Source organism: Anolis carolinensis, unplaced genomic scaffold (genome assembly GCF_035594765.1).
Source record: "Anolis carolinensis isolate JA03-04 unplaced genomic scaffold, rAnoCar3.1.pri scaffold_14, whole genome shotgun sequence".
NCBI classification, from domain to species: domain Eukaryota; kingdom Metazoa; phylum Chordata; class Lepidosauria; order Squamata; family Dactyloidae; genus Anolis; species Anolis carolinensis.
The window spans coordinates 10867306-10873305 of record NW_026943825.1 but is presented as its reverse complement, the minus strand read 5'-3'; positions in this window follow the sequence as shown (position 1 = coordinate 10873305).

Sequence of the window (6000 nt, the reverse complement as noted above, 5' to 3'; positions counted from 1 at the left end):
CAGCTGCTGTAAGAAAATCGCACAGACAGACTACAAACAGAGGCACAACTATGTGGCCCAAATGATTCATTGGAACTTATGCCTCAAGTCCCACCTCCCAGCAGCAAAGAACTGGTGGGATCACAAACCTGCAAAAGTCTTGGAAAATGAGCACGCAAAGATACTGTGGGACTTCCGAATCCAGACTGACAAAGTTCTGGAACACAACACACCAGACATCACAGTTGTGGAAAAGAAAAAGGTTTGGATCATTGATGTCGCCATCCCAGGTGACAGTCGCATTGACGAAAAACAACAGGAAAAACTCAGCCGCTATCAGGACCTCAAGATTGAACTGCAAAGACTCTGGCAGAAACCAGTGCAGGTGGTCCCAGTGGTGATGGGCACAATGGGTGCCGTGCCAAAAGATCTCAGCCAGCATTTGGAAACAATAGACATTGACAAAATCACAATCTGCCAACTGCAAAAGGCCACCCGACTGGGATCTGCACGCATCATCCAAAAATACATCACACAGTCCTAGACACTTGGGAAGTGTTCGACTTGTGATTTTGTGAAACGAAATCCAGCATGTCTATCTTGTTTGCTGTGTCATACAATAATAATAACAATAATAATAATAATTATTATTATTATTATTTTATTTTTATACCCTGCCTCCATCTCCCCTGGGGGACTCGGGACAGCCAATGCCTGGGCAAATACAAGAACAAACATAAAACAACATCAAATAACAGAAACCACGCGCAAATAAAAATTAAAAATTAACATAAAAGTAAAAATAACAAACATTAGTAAAACACAAGTTATAACACAACACTAGAATCATAAAAATGAACTGGGCAAAAGTGCGCTAAGTGAGTTTTGTAAACAAGAGGTAATTAAAAGTGCTCTAAGATCATGGGAGAGCACCTTGAAGTGGGGTGAACATGGTTCTCATTCCTCCAGGCAAGAAGCAGCCAGGCTTTGAAGTTGCAAGGCCATTCAGTGCTAATCGAGCTGGCAAATGGCAAGATTCATTGCCTCCAACAGACAAGAGTTCTTTCTCCCACCCTGGACATTATTCCACAGATAAATAAACCTCACTTGCCTAGTTTCCAACAGACCTCACAACCTCTATGGAGGATGACTGCCATAGATGTGGGCGAAACGTCAGGAGAGAATGCTTCTGGAACATGGCCAGACGGCCTGGAAAACTCACAACAACCCAATGGCTCTCCTTTCACCTCTCAACCATCTCGTCTGCAAAAGAATCCTGGTTCGAAAGGTGCCTCTTATCAGGCTTGGAATTTTCCAAAACAAAACCTCTTTCCAAGTCTCTGCAAGTCCTTGATATCTTCCAAAAATTGCACCCTGCAGGGAATAGCGTAGCGTGTTGAAACGCTAATATTTTGCAGGTCAAAAGTCGGACATGGAAAGCCTGGCAGTATAAAAATATGGTCAAACAGAACCAAAGGTATTAATTTGGGGAATCAGACAGGCGAAGATACAGCAGTTTGCTTTTACCTGAGCCTCCAGGGAAGGGTTTCTTTACCCAAGGTTTCATTTTAACATTTTCTAGGTTTTCAGAAAAGGAAGGAAGGAAAATTATAATATTTTTGCATATCAGGTCTGTGTGCCAAGTTGGGTCCAGATCCATCGGTGTTTGGGTTCACAGTGTTCTCTGGGTGTAGGTGAACTACAACTCCCCCAAATCAAGGTGAATTTCTCCCAAAGACATCCAGTATTTTTTGCTGGTCATGGGGCCTCTGTGTACCGGGTTTGGTCCAATTCCATCATTGGTGGAGTTCAGAGTGCTCCTTGATTGCAGGTGAACTATACATCCCAGTACCCACAACTCCAAAATGTCCAGGCCAATTCCCCTCCAAACCCACCAGTATTCTAATGTGGGCATATCGGGTCTGCATGCCAAGTTTGGTCCAGATCCATCATTGTTTGGATTCATGGATGGAGGTGAACTACAACTCCTCTAAATCCCTCCAAAGACCTCCAGGATTTTTTCTTGGTTGTGAAGGTTCTGTGTGTAACTGGAGTCAATGTTTTCCCAGTTTTTTTGTGGTAAAATTAGGTGCCTCGGCTTATATTCGGGTCGGCTTATGTACGGTATGTGTGTGTGGCTGGGGTGTCCACTTCCACAGACAAGCTCCCACTTCCACAAATAGCTCTATCGCCCACTACTCAGGAGACACCCAATCCCATCTGATCCCAAATGCTAAGCAGGGTCAGCCTTGGTTGCTTCTTGGATGGGAGACCGCCAGTGAATCCAGAGCTCTATTTTGGAGGAAAGAAACTGGCACATTTACTGAGGATTCCTGGCCTAAGAATACCCCGTGAAAAGTTTTATGGCGAGGCGGCAACTTCGCTTTGTAAGTCCACAATCTAGCTCAACAAGATACCAAGCGCCTTCCTATCTAGGAAAAAAAAGAGATTTAACTTGGGTTGCCCTGTTTGTTTAAGGTGCTATCTGATATCACACTGACAATAAAGGGCCAAGGAAGAAAGGCACGATTTTCCACTAGGAAAGAAAGACAAACACAATAATATTGACTTTTTTCTATTCCATGCCATTCCAAAGAAAAGGACTGCAGCGGGATCCAAAATCAAGCCACTTCCTTTAGCTTTTGAAAGTAATGGATAATTGCCTGCTTTGTTGGAAGAGCAATTATGTCATTTAATAGAGAACCCATCATTCTGGCTCATTGACTTGACGTGAATCATGCCCAAAACTATAGAGAAAAGGCAACGGGTGGAATGACACATGGGAGGCAAAATATAGTGGATTGTGCATTGGATGAAGACTCCAAAAGGCCAGGGTTCGAATCCTCACGTGGGCATTGGGCAAGTCGCACTCTCTCAGCCTCAGAAGGAGTCAATCGCATTGATCTTCTGGATCAATATTGGGGAGAAAGCCCTGCTTAGGGTTTGCTTTCAGTCACCTCGAAGGCCCAGGACAACAACATATAATGTAGGCAAAAAATTTCCTTTGCAGAGAAAAAAAGCGGGCTAGAAATAATAGCAACAACAACAACAACAACCATGGTTAGAATGCATTGATTTAGAGTGGAGGTTTTTAAGCAGAAGCTGGATGGCCATCTGTCAGGAAGGCTTTGATTTTGTTTCCCTGCATGGCAGAATGAGTTTCTACTTTGTGACCCAACTCTAATAAGATTCAGAATATATTGGACTTTCCTTCTCTGGAGGTTTTAAAGCAGAGGCTGGATTGCCATCTGTCGGGAAGGCTTTGATTGTGTCTCCCTGTGTGGCAGAATGGGGTTGGTCTGGATAGCCTTTGGGGCCCCTTTCAACACTAACATTCAGAATATGTTGGAGTTTTTTTCTCTGGAGGTTTTAAAGCAGAGGCTGGATGGCCATCTGTCGGGAAGGCTTTGATTGTGTCTCCCTGTGTGGCAGAATGGGGTTGGACTGGATGGCCTTTGGGGCCCCTTTCAACACTAATATTCAGAATATATTGGACTTTCCTTCTCTGGAGGTTTTAAAGCAGAGACTGGATGGCCATCTGTCGGGAAGGGTTTGATTGTGTCTCCTTGCGTGGCAGAATGGGGTTGGACTGGATGGCCTTTGGGGCCCCTTCCAACTCTAATAAGATTCTGCCATGCAAGGAGATGCAATCAAAGCCCTCCCGGCAGATGGCCATCCAGCCTCTGCTTAAAAACTTCCAGAGACGGAAACTCCAATATATTCCGAATCTTATTGGAGTTGGAAAGGGTCACAAAAGCCACCCAGTCCAAACCCATTTTTCCATGCAAGATAACACAATCAAAGCCCTCCTGACAGATGGCCATCCAGCCTCTGTTTAAAAACTTCCAGAGAAGGAGACTCCAATATATTCTCTGTGACTCTTTCCACACAGCCATATAACCCAGAATATCAAGGCAGAACATCCCACAATATCTGCTTCTCGGCAGTTCTTATATCTCAGGATCTGATCCTAGGTAAACTGGATTATATGAGTCCGCACTGCCAGATAATCTGGCATAATCTGTGGCACTTTAGTCTTTGAGTTTGCAATTTATAATGTGCACTTTGCTAATCTACCGTTGCAACCTCGCTGTTTTTAATTCTATGTTTTTAGTAAGTATGTTTCTTTCTTTTTCTTTCTTATTTTTTCCTGGTCAATGTTCAAATATTATAACTGGTGCATGTTATTGTACATTGTTATTGTTTTGTATCTGATATTTTTGTGAGCCGCCCCGAGTCCCCTAAATATTATTATTATTATTATTATTATTATTATTATTATTATTATTATTATTATTATTATTATTATTATTATTATTATTATTGTATGACACAGCAAACAAGATAGATATGCTGGATTTTGTATCACAAAATCACAAGTCGAATACTTCCCAAGTGTCTAGGACTGTGATGTATTTTCGGATGATGCTGCAGATCCCAGCAGGGTGGCCTTTTGCAGTTGGCAGGTCGTAATTTTGTCAATGTTTCCAAATGCCGGCTGAGATCTTTTGGCACGGCACCCAGTGTGCCCATCACCACCGGGACCACCTGCACTGGTTTCTGCCAGAGTCTTTGTCAGTCTGGATTCAGAAGTCCCACAGTATCTTTGCGTGCTCATTTTCCAATACTTTTGCAGGTATGTGATCCCACCAGTTCTTTGCTGCTGGGAGGTAGTACTTGAGGCATAAGTTCCAATGAATCATTTGGGCCACATAGTTGTGCCTCTGTTTGTAGTATGTCTGTGCGATTTTCTTACAGCAGCCGAGGATATGATCAATGGTTTTGTCGGTTTCCTTGCAGAGTCTGCATTTTGGGTCATCAGCTGATTTTTCGGCCTGAATGGCCTTTGTCCTGATGTCTTGCTCCTGGGCTGCAAGGATCAGCCCTTCTGTCTCCTTCTTCAGGGTCCCATTCGTGAGCCAGAGCCAGGTCTTCTCTTTATCAACTTTTCCTTCAATTTTGTCAAGGAACTTTCCATGCAATGTTGTGTTGTGCCAGCTGTCAACTCTAGTTTGTAGTGCGGTTTTCTTGTACTGATACTTTGTCTGCTGTGCTTTGAGGAGTTTCTGATTTTTGACTTCAATCAAAGCAGGTTCTTCCCTTTGCTTTCCATATTCTGCCAGGGCATGTTCTTCTTCTTTGACTGCTTGTTTTACTTGCAAGAGTCCTCTGCCCCCTGATCTTCTAGGCAGATATAGCCGGTCAACATCACTGCGAGGGTGCAGTGAGTGATGAATGGTCATGAGTTTTCTTATTTTTCTGTCTAAATTGTCCAGTTCCATCTGTGTCCAGTTTATGATGCCAGCAGTATATCTTATGACAGGTATGGCCCAGGTGTTTATGGCCTTGATGGTGTTGCCTCCATTGAGCTTGCTTTTGAGAATTTTTCTGACCCTTTGTGTGTATTCTTTGCTGACCACAGTCTTCACATGTTCATGCTTGATGTTGTTCAGCTGCAATATGTCCATATATTTATAGGCCTCTGGCTGGTGACACTCGATTGTTTGGCTATTAGGCATATTTATGCCCTCATTTTCAATGATTTTTCCCTTCTTCAATGCCACTGTCGAACATCATTATTATTATTGTTGTTGTTATTATTATTATTATTATTATTATTATTATTATTATTATATATTGGATGCTGTAAGGAAGAGGGAGACGGCTTGCTTTCTTCTAACCTGGAGACTAGGTCGAACATTTGTCCAAACCAAACTCCATGCTGATATCAGCGCTAAAAATTCAGACAGTGTTAGTCAGAGACTGGATTTCAGTTTCCGTTTTTCCATACAGCTTCAGGTCATCCATGTACATCAGATGCGAAATTTTGTGAGATTTCTTAGATGTTGTTGTTGTTGTTGTTATTATTATCATTATTATTATTATTATTATTATTATTATTATTATTATTAACAAATAAACTGGGATCAGATCCTGGGATATAAGGGCTGTCTGGAAGGGTCCTGGGATGTCTGCGTCCACACTGTGGAAGGGGCCTTAGATTCATAGTGGAGGCTTCCA